This window comes from Gorilla gorilla, chromosome 21 (assembly GCF_029281585.2).
Source record: "Gorilla gorilla gorilla isolate KB3781 chromosome 21, NHGRI_mGorGor1-v2.1_pri, whole genome shotgun sequence".
Taxonomy (NCBI): domain Eukaryota; kingdom Metazoa; phylum Chordata; class Mammalia; order Primates; family Hominidae; genus Gorilla; species Gorilla gorilla.
The window spans coordinates 44510280-44532954 of record NC_073245.2 but is presented as its reverse complement, the minus strand read 5'-3'; the positions used below and the strand labels follow the sequence as shown (position 1 = coordinate 44532954).

Below are 22675 nucleotides of genomic sequence, written 5' to 3'. Positions count from 1 at the left end.
TACAATACTAAAATATTTACTATCTGGCCTTTTACAGAAAGTGTTTGCCAATCTCTGAATTGGGTTACAGATTAGGAATTTACAAAAAAATACGGTGCTCATGGATTTGCATTTATGTATGTATAAGTACTAAAAAGTGGGATAGGATGGGTGCAATGGCTCACACCTCTGTAACTGCAGCACTTTGGTAGGCTGAGGTAGGAGGATGATCACTTGAGTTCAGAAGTTTGAGACCATCCAGGGCAACAGAGCAAGACCCTATTTCTACAAGAAATGAAAATTAGCCCAGTGTGGTGGCCTACTACCTACAGCTACTCCAGAAAGGTGGAAGGATCACTTGAGCCCAGGAGGTGGAGGTTACAGTGAGTCACGATTGTACCACTGCACTCCAGAGTGAGACCCTGTCTCTGAAGAAGGGAAGGGGAAGAGAGGCGAGGGGAGAGGAGGGGAGATAGAAGGATATATAACAATTTATGACAGTGGCTGCCCAAACTGGGCAATGGGAAGTATGGATAATAGGAGTAGAGATGGGAAGGATATTTCAACTTTATCTGTAATATTTTATCCTTTCTCTTAAAAAACAAAAATAGAGGAAGGTTTCAAGCTTTATAACATTTCCCTTACTTTGCTGATTCTATTTCTTATATTATTCTCTGAATTTTTGTTTTGTTTGTTTTTTGAGATAGAGTCTCACTCTGTCACCCAGGCTGGAGTGCAGTGCGCAATCACAGCTCACTGCAACATCCGCCTCCCTGGCGATTTTCCGCCTCAGCCTCCTGAGTAGCTGGGATTACAGGCTCAGGCCGCCATGCACAATTAATTGTTGTATCTGTTTGTAGAGCTGGGTTTTTGCCATGTTGGCCAGGCTGGTCTCGAACTCCCAGCCTCAAGTGACCCACCCACCCTGGACTTCCAAAGTGCTGGGATTACTGGTGTGACATTGCACCAGGCCTGAATTTTTTTTTTTAATTCAAAAAAACAACAATTTTTTTTTTTTTTTGAGAAGGAGTTTCACTCTTGTTGTCCAGGCTGGAGTGCAACGACATGATCTTGGCTCACTGCAACCTCCGCCTCCCAGGTTCAAGCGATTCTCCCCGCTTAGCCTCCCAAGTAGCTGGGATTGCAGGGATGCGCCACCTTGCCCGGCTAATTTTGTATTTTTTTAAGTAGAGATGGGGTTTCTCCATGTTGGTCAGGCTGGTCTCAAACTCTTGACCTCAGGTGATCTGCCCACCTCAGCCTCCCAAAGTGCTGGGATTATAGGCGTGAGCCACAGCACCCAGCCTAACAATTTCATATTAAAAAAAAAAAAATCCACTTCTCCGGAAACATGGGAATATCTGACAGCCCTTGACCTGAATCCCAAGTGGCAGCAATAGGAATCTTCCCCAACCCCACTATCTCCTGTTTCATATCTAGCATGATTTGCTCATTTATACTTCCTGGCTGGCTCTTGTAGACATCTCTGTCTATGACCAAATTCATATATGTATGATTTGATTAAGAAAGGCCCGACATACTAGCCCATCTTTTTAAATGCCATTTGCCGAGGCTCTGTAATGACATGGAAAATGCTTATCATAAATGAAAAAGCAGTTTACAAAATTGAATCACTGCATGCAATCACAATTATATAAAAATAAAGACACACGTAAAAACATCAATAGTGGTCAACCTTGGGTAATAGTATAGGTGATTTCCCCTGCTCTTTCAACATTTCTGTATTTTCCAAATTCTCTTTAATGAGTATGTGGTATCTCCAAATGGGAAAAAATAGAGGTCTGGCAATTCCCCAGGAACAACCCTGCAAGGAGGTGCAACCTGTGGGCACACAGAATACATACTAACACACCTCAAATCAATGCATTCCAAAGCAATGTCCTCTAAGATCAGATCAGGCAACCACCTGCCAACTGCCTGGCCCAGGGTTCAAATACTCAAGAGTATCTGAAATGCAGCCCAAGCCAAAGATCACATGAGCCATCAGAAAAGCACTGCAACACTCGAGCAAGAAGTAAAAGCGACTCCCTGCTAAGCAGCCTAAACCAATTCCCTGGACAGGCTTCTCTCGGGGGAAGCAGCTGTTTTTACTCTGTATCCACCTCATCACCATCAACACTACTCCTTTTTACAATTATTTCTAATTGTTTTCGAAGTATCAGGACTCCGTGTTTGCAATCCCTGAACCACACCATGAAAGCAAGTCCAATTCTAGGTCTCTGGTTCCAATGACGGCCAGTTTCACAAAGGGAGTTACACACTTTTTAAAACAAGATTATCCATCTTGGGTTGAAAAATAACACCACTGTCCTGCAGAACTTTTAAAAAGACATTTTATACATATTGAGAAAATGGTTCTACATTTGCTTATATGTGCATAAAATATATCTGAAAGAATTCACAAGAACCATGTAACAATTGCCAGATAACAACACTGGCTTTCCCTAAAAGAGCTAGGTGGATGAGGGCCAAAAGTAGAAGAGAAACTTTTCATTATATACCTTTTTTTTTTCTTCAGACCGAGTTTCACTCTGTCACCCAGGCTGGAGTGCTGTGGTGCAATCTCGGCTCACCGCAACCTCTGCCTCCCATTCAAACGATTCTTGTGCCTCAGCCTCCTGAGTAGCTGGGATGGCAGGCACCCACCATCACACCAAGCTAATTTTTGTATTTTTAGTAGAGACAGGGTTTCGCCATGGCCAGGCTGTTCTTGAACTCCCGGCCTCAGGTGATCTGCCCACCTCAGCCTCCCAAAGTGTGTTTACCCTTTAATACCTCTTGAGTTTTGAATCATGTAAATATATTACTTAGTCAAAAAATAAAATAAAATCAAGGGGAAAGAGAGATGGAAAGGCTTTGTGAAATTAAACAAATATACAGGGGTTACTCATTTTTCCCATTTTATCTATCCATTTGTGCTGACCACCATGAATATAAGATAATAAAAATGGGCCGGGTGTGGTGGCTCACACCTGTAATCTCAGCACTTTGGGAGGCCAAGGCGGGTGGATCACAAGGTCAAGAGATCGAGACCATCCTGGCCAACATGGTGAAACCCCGTCTCTACTACAAGTATAAAACTTAGCCGGGCGTAGTGGCAGGCAGTTGTAGTCTCAGCTACTTGGGAGGCTGAGACAGAAGAATCACTCAAACCCGGGAGGCAGAGGTTGCAGTAAGCTGAGATCATGCCACTGCACTCCAGCCCAGGCGACAGTGCAAGATTCCGTCTCAATTTAAAAAAAAAAAAAAAAGATAATAAAAATGTTTTAATTGATAAATGAGGGGACCTACTAGGGGACCTAAATTTGGGATCTACTTATCCTAAATTTACGATGAAGCTTTGTAAAACAGTTTCTATTAGGTCCACAGCACTGGAATTTTTAACTTTCTAACGTAAATGTAGCAAGTCATGCAGTGTCGGCTCTAAAAAGCATTTAGAGCATAGACGTCAAATAAGAAACTAATGAAATATATTCTGTTGTTATTACAGGCATTATTTGTAAACATAAGGTCAGCCAGGCGTGGTGGCTCACACCTGTAATCCCAGCACTTCGGGAGGCCGAGGCGAGTGGATCACGAGCTCAGGAGATCGAGACCATCCTGGCTAACACGGTGAAACCCCGTCTCTACTAAAAATACAAAAAAATTAGCTGGGCATGGTGGCGGGCGCCTGTAGTCCCAGCTATTCAGGAGGCTGAGGCAGGAGAATGGTGTGAACCCGGGAGGCGGAGCTTGCAGTGAGCTGAGATCGCACCACTGCACTCCAGCCTGGGCGACAGAGCGAGATTCCATCACAAAAGAAAAAAAAAGGGTGGGGGGCGTCACCTTTTTTGTAAGCCAAACAGTTGCGTGAACTGTCTAAAAAGTTTCAACATGTCCCTTACAGAAAGAACATATAAGAGCCACAGCATCTCAAATTGGCACAACATACTTGAGGGCAGTCAGGCAATCAGTACCAAAACTCTAAATGTGAATACTCCCTTGAAACAGCAATTCCATTTCTTGGAATTATTTTAAGGACATAATTGAGTAACTAAATACATGTGCAACGATGTAATACACATTTGTGTTTGTCACATCACCACCTCTAAGCACTTAAATGCTCATCAATAAGGGAGTGGTTAGATTATGGCACATCTCTACAATGGGAAACTATGAAGTCATTAAAAATGGCAACAAACCTCTAGGTATTTAGATATGGGCAATATTCAAGACATATTGCTGAGTGAAGAAAAAGGCTACTAAACAGAATTACTATGATACAGTTAATGTTTATGCGTACAGGCACATATGCAGATGCAGATTTGGGGAACACAGAGTAAAGACATTGTTAAAAGCATGAGCTAAGGTGTTCAGCAGGTCTGGCTTTGAATTTCTGCTCTGCCATTTACTAGCTATAAAATCTCAAGAAACTAAGTCACAGTTTCTTCTTCCACCAAGTATGGTTAATAGCAATATCTCCCTTAAAGAACTGTTCTGAGGATTAAATTAATGAATGTTAAATGCTTAGCTTTTAACATTGAAAAGTACTAATAAATACTCACGAAATGCAGGTAATATTGACCTCTAGGGTGGTGCGCCTGCAGGTTATTTTTTTGCTTTCTTTGTATTTTTTGATGGGTGCATGTATTTTGATTTTTATAATTAAGGTGGGGGAAGCAATAAAGCAATGTTTTCTTTGGAGAAAAGTCCAGAACTTTGATTTCAGCTTAAATGTCTGAAGAAGACATGCTAATTCTCTGGAAAGAAACCTAAAAATGTCACAGTCAAGTAACAAGGACAATAAATGCCTGCCCTGAATTCAAACTGGCGCCATGTACTGTCTGTCATTTGATGACACAAAGAGACAAACAAAGCATTTATTTAGGTAGGGAAAGAAGAAAAGAAACTCTTTTTGGCATTCAATTGTAAAACATAAAATACATTCAAAAAATATATTCAAGTCTGTTGGACAACACCTACTATTCAGAATCAATGCAGTTCTTGGGTTTTATTGTATTCAATAGCCACAACTCACAGTATATCAAGAGCTTAATGTGAGTCCTCTTTTAATCCTCAAAATCGCCTTGGGAGGAAGGCAGGCATTAGCCTCATTTAAAGAATAAGGATCAGAGACTCAGGAAAATTAATTTGCCCAAGGTTACACAACAATTAAGTGGAAGAGTCAGGATTCAAAACCAGATTTGTCTTATTTTAAAACCCATATATTTTTAAAACACCTGATATATATGCATATATACATGTGTATGTCTATGCAAAGATTAAAGCAATTCAAGCTGTACAGAGTGTACAGTGAACATGTAAATCTTCCTAACATACCTGCATTGCTCCTTCATCTTCATCTTTTGTTTTTAAACCTTTTTAACTCAAGTAGCAGTATACTATATACCACTGTACTTCTTCCTATATAAATCTTGGAGAACTCCTTCTCCCCCTCCTCAACTCATTTTGTGTTGTTTTGTTTGTTTGTTTTTTTGAGACAGACTCTTGCTCTGCACTCCAGGCTGGAGTGCAGTGGCATGATGTTGGCTCGCCACAGCCTCAACCTCCTGGGCTCAGGTAGTCTTCCCACCTCAACCTCCTCAGTAGCTGGGACTACAGGCACATGCCACCAAATCTGACTAATTTTGTTTTTATTTTTTGTAGAGACAAATGTCTCACTATGTTGCCCAGGCTGGTCCCCAGGCTGGTCTCAAACTCCTGGCTCAAGTGATCCTTCCGTCTCTCAGCCTCCCAAAGTATGGGATTACAGGCATCAGACACCATGCCTAGCTGCTTCTTTTTCCTTTCTTTTCTGTCTTACTTCCTTTCATTCATTCATTCACTCATTTATTTTGAGACAGAGTCTCAGTTGCCCAGGCTGGAGTGCAGTGGCACAATCACAGCTCACTGCAACGTCAACCTCCTGGGGTCAAGCAATCTTCCCACCTCAGACTCCCAAGTACCTGGGACTATAAGCACACCCCACCACATCCAACTAATTTTTTATTTTTTGTAGAGACGGGGTTTTGCCATGTTGGCCAGGCTGGTCTTGAACTCCTGACCTCAGGTGTTCCGCCCGCCTTGGCCTCCCAAAGTGCTGGGATTACAGTCATGAGCCACTGCGCCCAGCCAAAAAAAGTCTTTGATCAGTCAGTCCCTTATTGAGGGACCTTCTGATTGTCTCTGGTCATTTGCTACTGCAAACAGTACTGCAGTGGCTATACTGAACATATATACCTTTAGGGTAAGTGGGAGTAGTTGGTAGGATCCACTTCCAGAGGTAGGACTGTTGTACACATTCTATTGTTTTTTAAGAGTCAAGGTCTTTACATTCTGTTGTTTTTCAAGAGCCAAGGTCTTGCTCTGTTGCCCAGGCTGGAGTGCAGTGGCAGAATCTCAGCTTACTGCAGCCTCGAACTCCTCGCTCAAGCAATCGTCCCACCTCAGCCTCCAGAGTAGCTGGGACTACAGGCGTGTGCCACTGGACCCGACTTTTTTTTTTTTTCTATTTTTAGTAGAGACGAGGTTTCACCGTGTTGGCCAGGCTGGTCTCAAACACCTGACCTCAAGTGATCCACCCGCCTCAGCCTCCCAAAGTGCTAGGATTACAGGCATGAGCCACCATGCCTGGACTAATTTTTAAAATTGTTTGTAGAATGGGGGGGGGTCTTGCTTTGTTGCACAGGCTGGTCTCGAACTCTTGGCTTCATGTGATTCTCCCACTTAGGCCTCCCAAACTGCTGGTATTACAGGTCCATCATGTAATACCAGCCACCATGGTGAGCCACTACGTCCAGCTCCTTTTTTGATCTTGATTCAAACAAACCAACTGTTAAGAAATGTACAAGGACCAAGCTAGGTGGTTCACCACCCATAATCCCAGCAATTTGGGAGGCCGAGGCGGGAGGATCACTTGAGCCTAGGAGTTCAAGACCAGCTTGGACAAGATGGCAAGATCCTGTCTCTACAAAAAAAATTTTAAAAATTAGCCGGGTGTGGTGGTATATGCCTGTGGCCCCAGCTACTCAGGAGGCTAAGTTGGGAGGATCACTTGAGCCCAGGAGTTTGCTTGAGCCGCCTAGGAGTTTGAGGCAGCAGTGAGCTCTGATTGCACCACTGCACTCAAGCCTGGGTGATACAGTGAGACCCTGTCTCAAGAAAAAAAAAATGAGGTGAGGCACGGTGGCTCACACCTGTAATCCCAGCACTTTGGGAGGCCGAGGAGGGCGCATCACTCGAGGTCAGGAGTTCAAGACCAGCCTAGCTAACATGGTGAAACCCTGTCTCTACTAAAAATATAAAAATTAGCTGGGTGTGGTGCATGCATGTCTGTAATCCCAGCTACTTGGGAGGCTGAGGCAGGAGAATTGCTTGAACCTGGGAGGCAGAGATTGCAGTGGGCCTAGATCGCACCACTGCACTCCAGCCTGGGTGACAGAGCGAGACTCTGTCTCAAAAAAAAAAAAATGTATAAGACAATCAAGGAAATTGGAACACTGGATATGAGACAATGTAAGAAATTATTTTTACGTGTAAAAAAAGTTATTATTTTAAAAAGAAAGTTCTTATCCTCTAGAGATAAACAAGAATATTTTCAGATAAAGTTATACGCTGTCTGGGATCTTTTTCAGCGGTGGGGTGCATGGAAGGTTATAGGTAAAATAGGATTGCCAAGTGCTGAGAACTGCTGGAGGTGGGTAATGGGTTCATGATTCATTACATTATTCTAGTTTTATGCATAATTGGGATTTTCCAAATGAAAAAAAAATCACTCTCTAACCAATGGCTTATCATTTAAAATTTTTTTAAAATTACAGTAAAAAACCCCACATAATATAAAATTTACCCTCTTAATCATTTTAAGTGTATAGTTCAGTAGTGTTAACTATATTCACATTGTTGTATAACACATTTCTAGAACTTTTTCATCTTGCAAAGCTGAAACTTTATAACCACTGAACAATTCCTCATTTCCCCCTCTCCTTAGCCCCTGGTAACCATGTTTCCATGATTTTGTCTACTCTAGCTACCTCGGATAAGTGGAATCATAACAGTATTTGTCCTTTTGTGACTGGCTTATTTCACTCAGCACAATGCCCTCAAGGTTCATCAATACTAAAGCATGTGTCAGAACTTCCTTCTTTTTTAAGGCTGAATAATATTCCATTCCATGTATGCACTATATATTTTTTTTTTCTTTTTTTTTTTTTTTTTTGAGACACAGTCTTGCTGACACCCAGGCTGGAGTGCAGTGGTGCAATCACAGCTCACTGCATCCTTGAACTCCTAGGCTCAAGCAATCCTCCCACCTCAGCCTTTTGAGTAGCTGAGACTACAGGTACGTGCCACCATACTCAGCTAATTTATTATTATTTGTTATAGAAACAAGGTCTCACTATATTGCCCAGGCTGGTCTGGAACTCCTGGGTTCAAGCAATCCTTCCGCCTTGGCCTCCCAAAGTGCTGGGATTACAGGCGTGAGCCATCGCGCCTGGCCTGTACCACATATTCTTTATCCATTTATCTGTTAACGGACATTTGGGCTGCTTCTACCTCTTGGCTATTGTGAATAATGCTATGGGCAGAGGGCCATAGCAAAACCTGTATTTAACAGGCAGAGGTAGCCTGAATAGCCAAAAAGAGATTCAGACACACCTGGGACTGAAACCCAGCTCTATCATTCCTAGTTTTGTTTGTTTGTTTTTGAGATGGAGTCTTGCTGTCACCCAGGCTGCAGTGTAGTGGCGTGATCTCGGCTCACTGCAACTTCCACCTCCCAGGTTCAAGGGATTCTCCTGCCTCAGCTTCCCAAGCAGCTGGGATTACAGGCGCCTGCCACCACGCACGGCTAACTTTTGTATTTTTGGTAGAGCGTGGGTTTCACTATGTTGGCCAGGCTGGTCTCGAATTCCTGACCTCAGGTGTTCTACCTGCCTCGGCCTCCTAAAGTGCTGGGAGCCACTGTGCCCAGCCTATCATTCGTAGTTCTGAGGCTCTGTGAAAGTTTCTTACCCCTCGGAGCTGATTTCCTCATCTGTAAAATGGGAATATCACTAACACCTGCTGCTTGGGGCCGTGTAAGGACTAGAAGACAGGCAGCAAGCGTCTGGCCCACAAGTGGTAACTCTGCCCTGACCCAATTTGCAAGAGAAAAAAAACAGAGACTTAGACAGGGAAGTAACATGGCACACTGAGTTAATAAGTGGCAAAGCAAGCTGAAACCAGGTCCATCTGGCTCCAAAGTCCATGGCCTTTCTTCCACACCAGCATGTCCTAAATGTCAATAATCCGATTGTTTCTTCACAATTTTCGCCATGTCTATCATCACCTGTACTATTATTTACTTAACGTTTTTTCTTTAAATCTACTTTGCTTAACACAAAGTTTATTTTAAAAAGAAACTTTATATAACCACCATGAATGGAAAATCAGTATCACTTGTTATAAATAGAAAGTAACTGTGAAAATAAATATAAGAACAGACAACGTTACTAAATTCTAGCTAAATACTGTAGCTTATCTGAGGCCTGAAGCTTGATCGCCATTGGTTTGAAAGGGAGCTTAACAAGTGTTAAGAAATAGACTAGTGGCCGAGCGTGGTGGCTCCGGCCTGTAGTCCCAGCCCTTTGGGAGGCCAAGGCAGGTGGATCACAAGGTCAGGTGTTCAAGACCAGCATGGCTAAGATGGTGAAACCCCGTCTTTACTAAAAATACAAAAATTAGCCAGGCATGGTGGCAGGCACCTGTAATCCCAGCTACTCAGGAGGCTGAGGCAGAGAACTGCTTGAACCCAGGAGGCAGAGGTTGCAGTGAGCTGAGATCGTGCCACACTGCACTCCAGCCTGGGTGACTGAGACTCCATTTCAAAAAAAAAAACAAAAAAAACCAGACTAGTACCAAACAAATACAGTATTCTTCTTGACACAGTCAGAAGAACCAAGAGAGAGTTTTAAAGGGAATAACTCTCACCACTAAATTCAACATAATTTAGGATATTGTGTTTGACTGTTACCCAAACTCTCCTCCTATTCCACCTGGTTCAGCTCGGCAGAATATAAAGACCCACTCAGACCCCCTGGATCAGAATCTTATCAAGATTCATGCCTACGCATGCTACCTTTATAGTAAACAGTTTCCAAAGTTGATCCAACAGAATTTCCCATAAATCATAGGATTTATTTTATTAATATGATGAGTTAAATGCTTTTTGAAAAATCCCTCTTCAAAAGACCATCAGAACTGTCTTGGCTCATTGTCCGATGTTATAATGATATGCTTGCTTTCACAGTTCATACAGTGCACATCACTTGAACCCAGGAGGCGGAGGTTGCAGTGAGCTGAGGCGACAGAGTGAGACTCCAATGCTGTACATAAAATGTTTCCAGTTAATGTTGCCAATAAACAGCCTATTCAGAGAATGAAGGGTTGAAATGACAAAGGCCTATGTTCTGGGTCCTACTCACAGGGAATTCTTCATCAGAAAGAAAAATGGATAAAGAGAAGACAAAAAAGAAGGTGAGAAAAACTATTACATCAAAAAAATACTTCATGATATGTAAAATATATCTAAATAAAGTTGGTTTTTTGTTTGTTTGGAGACAGGATCTCATTCACTGTGTCACCCAGGCTGGAATGCAGTAGCGCAATCATGGCTCACTGTAGCCTTGAACTCCTGGGCTTGAACTTGCCTCAGCTTCCCGAGTAGTTGGGAGTACAGGTGCAAGCCACTGCACCCGGGTAAATTTTCATATGTTTTGTATAGATGGGGTCTCACTATGCTGCCCAGGCTGGTCTCAAACTTCTGGCCTCAAGCAATCTTCCCACTTAGGCCTCCCAAAGCGCTGGGATTACAGGAATGAGCCACCACATCCAGCTAAATCTGTTTTTTAAAGATACTTTTAGGCCAGGCATGGTGGCTCACGCCTGTAATCCCAGCACTTTGGGAGGCCGAGATGGGCAGATCTCAAGGTCAGGGGTTCAAGACCAGCCTGACCAACATGGTGAAACCCTATCTCTACTAAAAATACCAAAATCAGCTGGGCGTGGTGGTGTGCACCTGTAATCCCAGGTACTCAGGAGGCTGAGGCAGGAGAATCACTTGAACCCAGGAGGCGGAGGTTGCAGTGACCTGAGACTGCACCACTGCACTCCAGCCTAGGCGACAGAGTGAGACTCCATCTGAAAAAAAAAAAAAAAAAAGATACTTTTAGAGAATCCTAAGAAGGGAAATGGACAGTGCTCTGTTAGAATTTTTTAAAGTTCAAACTTTTCACAAACCACTTATTTAGAATTGTTCTTTTATGAGGCTGAGAGAGAAGGAGATATTCTGTATAACACATTATATGTGATTATAAAAAGGTGGAAACAACTTCAATGCTCAATGCCAGGGAAAGTGTAGTAGTTACTACTAAACTACTAACATGTAGTAATAACCACTAAACACAAAAACATAGCAAGGCGTAGTGGCTCACACTTGTAGTCTCAGCACTTTGGGACGCTGAGTCAGGAGCATCGCTTGAGGCCAGGAGTTGAGACCAGCCTGAGCAACATAGTGAGATCCTGCCTCCATGAAAAATTTAAAAATTAGCCACAAGTGGTGGCACGCACCTGTGGCCCTGGCTGCTTAGGAAGTTGAGGTGGAAGGACCACTTGAGCCCAGGAGCTGGAGGTTACGGTGAGCTATGATCATGCCACAGTATTCCAGCCTGGGCAACGGAGCGACACCCTATCTCAAAAATAAACAAATAAAAAAAATAGATTGGCCCTGGTGGCTCACACTTGTAATCTGAGCACTTTGGGAAGCCAAGGCAGGAGGATCGCTTGAGCCTAGGAGTTTGAGACCAGCCTGAGCAACATAGTGAGACCCTGTTTCTACAAAAATAAAATGAAACAAAAATTGAAATAAATAAGTACAAAAATATGGAAAAATGGTTATGAAATAATGTTAAGTGAACATTTTAAATAGAAAATGGGAAATATGCTTTGAATACAACTTTCTAAAAATATACTTGCAAGTAGTCAAGTAAGCTAAAACCTGAGTTAGGATACCATCACCATGGGTAAATTCCCCAACCAAATTCTAATTCTGTCTGTCTTTTCAGCTTTAGGTTAACACTGCCATGTTAAAAACATTATTTAAGGGGAGTTGCCTTTGTAATTTAAAATTTTTAACATTAAAGGACCTAGTTTAAAGAAATCATCAGCAGTGCAGACAAAGGTTTACACAAAATAACCATCATTAAAGATGTTCTCTGAAGCATTACTCATAATGTTTAAACGTTGAAAATGGCCTAAATAACAACAATGGAGGAAACAGGTGAGAACTGCAAGCCTATGAGATAAAATGTATTTAGGAATACATTTGTATATGGACAGTAAAATGTTAACAGTAGTTATTTCTCAGTGGTGGATCTTAAAGTCAGCCTTATTTAATCTGTTCAGTATTTTCCTCATTTTTTTACTCAATGGAAGTTTATTATTTTTATAATCGGAAAAAATTATATATTTTTAAAAGGCTGACAATTGAAGAATAAGGAAAAACATTACATATATTTCTTAGGCCAGAGTCTAACTTATTATTGCAGATCTTGCAAAACCAGTAACTACTTCCACCAAGGACTATCTTCTTGTGGTTATCTTTAGGTAACTTGAACTGATATTTTATCTTACCTAGATGGAATCTTTTATGATTTGCCAGCTAGATTTTTTGCTTATGTTCTGAAATGTGTTACAAAGTAATGATTACTGTAGTCTGCTAAGCTGCTAGAGATTGTGCTATGAGCTTTTAGTTTCTGTTTAATTTATGTCACACACAAAAGGCCAAGCAAGCCCTTCCTGAAAGCACTGCTGAAGGTGATATGAAGGACTCCAGAGTGGTTAAGTCCCAAGCTCCCAATAATCTATGGCAATTTCTATTTCACTTGAACCCATTTCCATTTATAGACTATATTCAAGCATGACAAAATGCAAGTGCTGCAAATGTCTTGCCAAAAACTTTAAAAATAAAAGCCACACCCACCATGATTATCACTGGTTCCCTCTCTAATGCAAATTATGAGTTAAATAAATCAGCATGCTAAAGATAGATCTTCCTGTGTGAAGAGCTCAATGTCCGCAATCAGTGTGACAAAGTGAGGAGACACAATGTGTCACCATGATTAACTGAACCTTAAACATGAACATCCCAAGCTGCTGTGCAGATGTGTGATGCTGATAAGATGAGCTGATTGTAATGCTCTCTGACTGCCAAGAAATACGCTCTAAAAGCCACACCCGAAAGGTCTGGGAGAAAGCTCAGTATGAAGTCACCAAGAAAGAACAAAATATCACCCAACTCAAGGTTCAGTCTTGTGGGCAGGGCTGGAAGGGCTTTGGGAAGAACTGTCCTATATCTTTATTTTACATATATATATGTATGCGCAAGACAGAGGCCTAGAGAGGTTGAGTCACTTGCTCCAAGTCACACAGCAAGTAGCAGAATTGATAGAATCCTGCCTTTACCTAGTTCCCACTATCCTTTCAGGTCAAAATTTCCTATAATGGTATAGTCCTTGACCAATAAATCTTTCTGAGAGTCTAGAAAGATAGGAGGTGTTGAAAGGAAAATAATGAGCCCACAGGGCAGAGAGAGAAAACTGAGGCACAGTGAGATGGAATGTTTTAACAATTAGTTGGCAGGTGTTATATGGGACTTTATCCACTATCTTCTCACCCAGTGTAGATATTTATCACCAGAATCAAGAAACAGCTTAGAGCTAAATGACTCAGAATACAAGCTCACAGTTCCTACCTGCTTCAGCTGTTCGGACCCTGAAGTTAGATCACTAAGAAGTGTGAGAGGTAGCTTATCTGACCAAATGAGATATCTGTTTGCGGCCTCATCAGTCAAGTAACTGACACCCATCTAGCTCAGAAGTTTTTCCCTTGATTTTCTCAAACATTCTTTGAAGTCACTATTTTTTTTTTTTTTTGGTCATCATTTAAAATTAGTTATGCAGGTATGGAAGAGAAAGGCCTTTGACAAGACAGCTAAGATGTGGTCACTGCCCACCTGAAAAACAGATGAACACGCGAATGGTAGAAAGAGCAATAGACTTGGAGTCAGCAGATGTCAGGAAGTTACTGAACTTTTCTGAGCCTCTACTTTCCTCTTCTGGAAATCTGTGTTACAGGATTGGTGTGAGGTCTAAATCTAAATGAAACAACATGTGTAAAGTGCTTACAACAGTGCTTGGCTAATGTATCTTAGCTACGACTATTACTTTCATTGTCATTATCATTGGTAAGTCTTAGTTTTGCTACTGATTACCTAAGGTGAGAGCATCTCAAACTTTTAATGTGCACAGGAAACATCCGGGATCTTGGTAAAAGGCAGGCTCTGATTTATTAGATCTGGGCCTTGTTATTGTTGTTGTTTTCTTCTTCTTCTTCTGTTTTTAAAAATACAGATGAGGTCTCACTGTTTTGCCCAGGTTGGTCTCGGACTCCTGGCCTCCAGTGATCCTCCTGCCTTGACCTCCCAAAGTGCTGGGATTACAAGCGTAAGCCACTGCACCCAGCCTAGATTCTGCATTTATGACAAGGTCCTGGGGACATGGTATGTCTGTCACAGAGAACACACTTTGAGCAGCAAGGATCTCCCTAACTCAGCACCTAGAAAATGCTCAATATTACTGACAAAAACAAGTGACCTCTCCACACCACAATGTCTTCATTTGTAAACCAGGGATAATATGTAGTCCAGATGATCTCAACTGATTGACAATTAGTAAATGAGAATGCACAGGAAAGAGCGTTCTAAACTGCAAAGTTATACAAATAGCAGTGGTGGCCAGGTGCTGTGGCTCATGCCTGTAATCCCAGCACTTTGGGAGGCTGAGGCAGGAAGATTGCTTGAAGCCAGGAGTTTGAGACTAGCCTGTAACATAGTAAGACCCCATCTCTACAAAAAATAAAAATTAAAAAAAAAATTTTTTTTTTAAATTAGCTGGGTGTAGTGGCATGCACCTGTAGTCTCAGCTACTTGGATGGCTGACGTGGGAGGATCGCTTGAGCCCAGGAGTTGGAGGTTACAATGAGCTATGACTGCACCACTGCACTCCAGCCTGGGCAACAGAGTGAGACCAAGTTTTCTAAAAAAATTAGCAGCTCATGCCTGTAATCCCAGCACTTTGAGAGGCCAAGGTGAGTGGATTGCTTGTGGCCAAAACGCCTGGACAATACAGTAAGACCCGTCTCTACAAATTTCTTTTTTTGAGATGGAGTCTCACTCTGTCACCCAGGCTGGAGTGAAGTGGTACAATCTCAGCTCATTGCAACCTCCGCTTCCTACGTTCAAGCGATTCTCCCGCCTCAGCCTCCGAAGTAGCTGGGACTACAAGCATGCACCACCACACCCGACTAATTTTTGTATTTTCAGTAGAGATGGGGTTTCCCCATGTTGGCCAGGCTGGTCTCAAACTCCTGATCTCAGGTGATCCACGTGCCTCAGCCTCCCAAAGTGCTGAGATTACAGGTGTGAGTCACCATGCCTAGCCATCTACAGAATTTTTTTTTTTTTTTTTGAGACGGAGTCTCACTCTGTCGCCCAGGGTGGAGTACAGTGGTGTGATCTCAGCTCACTGCAACCACCACCTCCCGGGTTCAAGCGATTCTCCTGCCTCAGCCTCCTGAGTAGCTGGGATTACAGGTGCGCACCACCACACCCAGCTAATTTTTGTATTCTTAGTAGAGAAGGGGTTTCACCATGTTGGTCAGGCTGGCCTCAAACTCCTGACCTCGTGATCTGCCCGCCTCAGCCTCTCAAAGTGCTGGGATTACAGGCATAAGCCACCACACCCATCCCCAAAACATTTTTTTTTAAATTAGCCAGGCACGATGATACATGCCTGCGGTCCCAGCCACTCAAGAGACTGAGGTAGAAGGATCACTTGAGCCCAGGAGTTCAAGGCTGTGGGGGAGCCATGATCACACCACTGCATTCCAACCTGGGTGACAGAGGGAGTCCCTGTCTCCAAAATGAATAAATTTATATTAAATTTAATTAAATAAACAAGTGGCAGTGATAAGACTGTTAGTTTTACTATTCACAATGTTGAATGTACAACCCTGTAATGCCCAGATTTACAAGTACAGTTACTGGAATACATAACAATGAAGCTCGAATTCCCTTGCTCAGAAGAGATTCAAGAATCCTCTAGGAATTCTGGTAGAGTACAATAGGTTTTCCAGGGATTCTCAAGTCAAAAGCTCTGAAACTTCAGAACTGTCATTTGGTGACCAGGAAAGAACCACTTTGGCAGGGAGAATGTGGCCATTTGGCACACTGAGTGAACTTCACTAGTGATTCCGCTCCCTCTTCCAGAGCTGGCCAGGCTCCCTCAGCCAAGATCCCGAGTCAGCACTGCAATGCCAACAGCACAAGACAGAAAGACAGATGGGTACTGCCCTGGCAAAGCCCACACCTGCTGCTCCACAGGCTGGCAAAGAGCCAGACTGTAGAAAAGCAGGACTTTTTTTTTTTTTTTTTTTTGGGTTCACAGTAGGAACGTCAAGCTTCAATCAGTTGCACCTGGCTAGCTTCTGCCAGCATAATCTGGGATTTCCTCCCCACAGACTATAAAGTATGATGCTTATACCTTGTGCCTCTCCTCTACAGGGTTCAAAATAAACTATGAATAATTCTTCCTCATAGGGCCCCTTACCAAAAAGTCCTTTCATCATTTCAGAGGCAGATGGCATCTCTAACATCTACTTAATTGCTCAGGCCAAAAACCCAGGAGTCATCCTTATTCTCTCACCCTCATCCTGCCATCCTGCTGGTTCTACCTCCGAAACACATCCCTAATCCGTCCTCTTACCATCTCCACTGCCACCAACCTAGAAAGCCACTATCTTCTCTCACCTAACCTCTTAACTAGCCTCCTGGCTGCCACTCCTATGCCCTCTAAAATTCACTGCCACAAAGAGGCCAGAGTGATTCTTTTAAAAAACAAAAATAGATCATGCCACGTCCCTTTTCCAGAACCTCCAATGATTTCCACAGCTTTTAGAACAAAATCCCAACTCATTACTCTAGCAGACAAGGTCCTGTATGATCTGAGTGCTCCCTACCACTTCCATCCCCTACATCCACCCACCTCCCCACTCTGCCTTTGACTCACCTGTCCCAGCCATTGTAAGCCTTCTTGCAGTTTCTGGAACTTACCAAGCTTGTTGCCACCTCACAGCCTTTACCCTTGCTCTTCCTTCTGACATGTCTTCAAATGGCTGGCCCCTCCCTGGGAGCAAATCTTAGCAAAAACGTCACCACCCTAGCAAGGCCTTTTCTTTTTCTTTTTGTTTGTTGGGTTTTTTTTTCTTTTTGAGACGGAGTCTCGCTCTGTTGCCCAGGCTGGAGTGCAATGGCGCAACCTCGGCTTACTGCAGCCTCTGCTTCCCGGGTTCAAGCAATTCTTGTGCCTCAGCCTCCTGAATAGCTCGGACTACAGGCACGTGCCACCACACCCAGCTAAGTTTTGTATTTTTAATAGAGATGGGATTTCCCCCAGCACTTATTCCTCATCCAAATTCCCTTGTTCATTTATTGCTGTATTTTTCTGTTTGCTGCCAGTAGAATATAAGCTGCATGAGAGCAAGGGACTCTGTACCTTTCTACCATGGTATCTCCAGGCTAAAACAGAACTGACACATTCTAGGTGCTCAGGAAATACTGAATAAATACAATCCGGGCAGGATAGTGGTAAGTACACTGAATTTGAAGACAGAAGACTGGATTTCAATGTGAAATGGGCCACTCAATAGCATCATGGCTTCTTGGCTTCCCTTCAGATTCCTCGACTATAAAACAGAGATCCTAATCTGCACCTTACCTTCCTTGAAGGGACACAGATAAGATTAAATGAGTAAAAGCATGTGTAAGCAAGTGTAAGCATTTTTGTAAGCCATTAGGCACCACATTGTTATTGTCAAGTATTGTTACTCTCTGTTACATAAGAGGGGGTCTTTCTCAGGGACTTGCGCATTAATGGATGAAAAGGCTTAGGAAGCAATCTGAGGTTTCTAATCCAGGCACCTAACAGAAGTCTAGGGACACAACAAAACAGATTAGAATCAGTGGCTTCACTCTGCAGCCAAGGCAAACATAAGATATGAATTCATTTAAAGATGTCAAATGCAGTAATTTGCAAATTAAGCTCTGAGTTCCTTGAAGGATATGGAGGTGGGACTGACCTCCACATCCTCCATGTGCCTAGCATAAGGGGATTTAGCAAATATTTACTGAATTGGGTGTTGAGCTACTAAACCTAACGTCCTACCATCAGCTTTCATCTTTCTTTCTTTTTTTTTTTTTTTTTTTTTGAGACGGAGTCTTGCTCTGTCGCCCAGGCTGGAGTGCAGTGGCGCAATCTTGGCTCACTGCAAGTTCCATCTCCCCGGTTCACGCCATTCTCCTGCCTCAGCCTCCCGAGTAGCTGGGACTACAGGCGCCCACCACTATGCCCAGCTAATTTTTTTTTTTTTCTTTTAGTAGAGATGGGGTTTCACTGTGCTAGCCAGGATGGTCTCGATCTCCTGACCTCGTGATCCGCCCGTCTTGGCCTCCCAAAGTGCTGGGATTACAGCCATGAGCCACCACGCCTGGACAGCTTTACCTTTCTTTGCAACCCATTGTGGCACAGGATTACAGGTTCCTGGGGCAACTGTATAAAAATATCAACATTTATATAATGCCATGATGGCTACTGTTTCATGCTTGCAATGACATTATGGTTGACGGACCTGGTATTATCACATACTTTAATTTATTCTTTCACCAACCATACACGGAAAATACAGCACAAGCACCACGTTAAACCCAAATAACAATAGCTAATGTTTACCAAATATGCTGGGCACTTCACATATATTAAGTTCAAATAAATCCTCAGAACAGCCATACATGATAATAAGGCCACAGGTAATAAGGCCTATTACTATCCCCATTTTACAGATGAGGAAACTATACCACCAAGGGGTTCAAAATGAACTACGAATAATTCTTCCTCACAGGGCCCCTTACCAAAAAGTCCTCTCATCATTTCAGAGGTACTGAGCATCATTTCAGAGGTAAAGTAGCACCTCTTTGCTCAGTAGCACACAGCTTGGAAGTGGCAGAGCCAAGATTTTAGTCCAGGTAGTCTGATTGCAAGCTTTTAACCACAACTGCATAACAGCACTGAAAGGGCCTTCAGTATAATCTAGCCTAGTCCCCTCATTTTAACGAGGAGGGAATGAGGGACAGAGGAGCCCTCTTTTAAAGATTCCAGCTCTCAGGCTGGGCACAGTGGCTCATGCCTGTAATCGCAGTCCTTTGGGAGCCCAAGGCAGGCGATCACCTGAGGTCGGGAGCTGGAGACCAGCCTGACCAACATGGAGAAATCCCATCTCTACTAAAAATACAAAATTAGCCAGGCATGGTGGCACATGCCTGTAATCCCAGCTACTTGGGAGGCTGAGGCAGGAGAACTGCTTGAACCAGGGAGGCGGAGGTTGCAGTGAGCTGAGATGGCGCCATTGCACTCCAGCCTGGGCAACAACAGCAAAACTCCGTCTCAAAAAAAAAAAAAAAGATTCTAACTATTTTCTGAGATCCTCACTTTGGGTGGTATCTATTTAAATAAAGCTTTACCTGAGATCTTGTTTCCTTGCCTTTTAACTTCTAGCCAGTTAAAAGTAACAAAAGAATACCCCTGTGGCCTTATAATAGCAACTGTTGCAAAATCAGAGGCAACAGTGAATGGGGGATATAATACAGGATTTACCTAGAAACACGTCCACTTCCATCACTTAATAGATACAAGATTCTTAGGCAATGACTGGGTGTGGTGGCTCATGCATGTAATCCCAGCACTTTGGGAGGCCGAGGCAGGCATATCCCTTGAGGCCAGGAGTTCGAGACCAGCCAGGCCAACATGGCGAAACCTTGTCTCTACTAAAACTACAAAAATTAGTGGACGAGGTGGTGGTGAACATCTGTAGTCCCAGCTACTCAGGAGGCTGAGGCAGGAGAATCGCTTGAACACAGGAGGCGGAGGTTGCAGTGAGCTGAGATCGCGCCACTGCACTCCAGCCTGGGCAACAGACTAAGACTCTGTCTCAAAAAAAAAAAAAAAAAAAAAAAGGATTCTTAAGCAGGTCCTTCCCTTTACTTTTCTGAACCTCAGTTTCCTCATCGGCAAAATGAGGATGACATCACCAGGCATCTGGCAAAGTCTACGTAAAGATTAAATGAAATAATATGCCTGGTAAAGTGCTTCTTAATCATATGCTTGTAAATAGTTATTACTGCTTCAAGCACTTCCCAAAGGACACAAAGATGCCTTTTTTCTTCTGGAAGGGTCAATGAAGCCCAAGTAGAAAATGAGACCATGACCCCAGCTATCTACAAGGGGTTGACCTCAAAGAGTTTCCCAGGACTACTTGTAGAAGTACCTCCCTTGCTCTGAGCAGAATGGAGAAGTAAAACCGGGGTTGGGGGTTGGCATTGCAGTAGGACTACCCATATGAGCTGGCACTCTACACACCTACACCTTACCTGTCCCAAAGTCATCTCCCCCTGGAAGTCTTGCCCTCCTACCCTGGACGCCTCCTAATAGCTGGTTGAGCACTTACTATGTGCCAAGCTACTTGACATACCCAGTCTCACTGATTTCCACAGTAGTCTATTACCTCATTTCACAGATAAGGAAAAGAAGACTCAGAGAAATTAACTTGCCCAGGGCCACACAGTTACTAAGTGGAAATGCCACGTCTCTAACTCACTCAGACTTCAAACTGCCCTCTTGGTCTCCCATGCTAGGGTGCCCTAAGAATTCTCCCTCTCCCCATTTAGGGCACTTTCACATACACTTCTCATTACCTTAACCACTCTGAGCAGCAAGTGTTAGGACCCCATTGAATAAACAGGTCAACTAAGGCCAGAGAGGGGAAAAGACTTGCCCAAGGTCACACAGCAAGCCCAGCACAGCGCCGAGGTTCGCACCCCAGGCTCTCGCTTCCCCGCCCTCCTCCCAAACTGGGGCCCTGACCACCGCCCCAGGGCCCCCAGGTGGGCTGCGACCCAAGGTGGCCGTGTCTGGGGGTCGGGCCGCGACCCCGCCAGGGGAAGGAGGGGCAAGGCCGTCCGGACTACCAAAGGATGCCTAGGAGGCAGGGCAGAGGATGCTCCGGCTCGCGGGACAGCAAAGCCACGCAGAGGCGCGGGCGCAGGTCGCAGGGAAAATCCCAGGCGGCCACAGGATTAGCCCTGCTCCGTGGGCGCCCGGCCCCTCCGACTCACCTGCGGCCCGAGCCGAAAGCGGGCGGCGGCGGCGGCGGCGGCGGCGGGGGCGGCGAACCCCTGGCTCAGCCATTCCCCGCTGCCCCGGATGGGGAGAGACAGTGGCCGCTCACTTCCTTAGCAACCTGGCTCGGCGACCCACTTCCTTAGCAACCGGTGTCAATTTCAATAACTTTATTGGGACACGAGCAGAGGACAGGGAAAGCCGGCTGGAGGGGTCTGGGGGAGGCTCAGGTCGGTGCTGATGTTTAGCGGGGGCCCAACACACCTCGGTCTCCTCACCCACCTAAGCGGGGAGAGTGGCGCACAACGTGGTCTGACTCCATCCTCTGGTATCTCGTGCCTCAGTTTCCCATCTGTAAATGGAACACACGCGATTTCAGCCGCCGTTCACCCTTTCTAAAAGCTTTCACATCCATTATCTGACTGGTGTCTCAAACTGCTACTGAGGTAACTCCCATTTAGAGTGCCCCCAGTGACTCAATACGAACACCTATAGGCATCCTTGTTGGAGCTTTCCTGTCCTTCACCCAATCCAGTCAGTCACAACCGCCCCAGGCAAGGCCAGGCCACGCTCATCTGTAGCCTGCCTGAAATATCTGGTCTGTTTCCATTCTTTTGTCCAGCTCTGTCCGAACAATCCATTTTCCATAAGGTGGCCAGAGTAACTATTTAAAACAGATCATGCGGCCAGGTGCGGTGGCTCCCGCCTGTAATCCCAGCACTTTGGGAGGCAGGCAGGTGAATCACCTGAGGTCAGGAGTTCGAGACCAGCCTGGCCAACATGGCGAAACCCCGTCTCTAATAAAAATACAAAAAATTAGCCGGGCGTGGTGGTGCATGCCTGTAGTCCCAGCTACTCGGGAGGCTGAGGCAGGAGAATCGCTTGAACCCGGGAGGCGGAGGTTGCAGTGAGAGAGATGGCACCACTGCACTCCAGCCTGGGCGACAACAGCGAAACTCCGTCTCAAATATAAAGATTAAAATAAATAAATAAATAAATAAATAAATAAATAAATAAATAAATAAATAAATCAGATCATGCCACTTTCTGGTTAATACTCGATTTAATGGAGTCTCATTGCTCTTAGAATCAAATATGAAGTCCTTATTACTTCCTGCAAAATTCGTTAAAACTCTATTCCAACCACACTGGCCTAGAAGGGCAGGTTCCAACCCCCATGGAACTTACAACTGCTGTTCCCCACTAAACAGAAACTGCATAAGAGCAGTCTTTTATTTGTTCACTCTTGTATCCACCATGCCTGGAACCAAGCTTAGTCAATAGTAGTTGCTCAATAAATATGTGTTGCTCCTTGAATAAATGAATACCTGAGATGGTCTTCTTCATCTGCCCACAACTACTTTTTGCCT

The 22675-nt window shown here is 44.0% G+C and overlaps 1 protein-coding gene across 2 annotated transcripts in view; it reads right to left on the bottom strand.

Moving 5' to 3' along the window:
- The window catches only part of KIF3B (kinesin family member 3B), a 56338-nt gene extending 34893 nt beyond the window's left edge, over window positions 1-21445 (bottom strand). Inside the window, exon 1 of one of the 2 annotated variants that reach the window (XM_019017157.4) lies at window positions 21302-21445. The gene's annotated coding sequence lies outside the window, so the exon portion shown is untranslated. The remainder of the gene's footprint in view (window positions 1-21301) is intronic. The other variant, XM_063702094.1, reaches the window with a different exon arrangement.
- Window positions 21446-22675: the final 1230 nt, after the last annotated feature.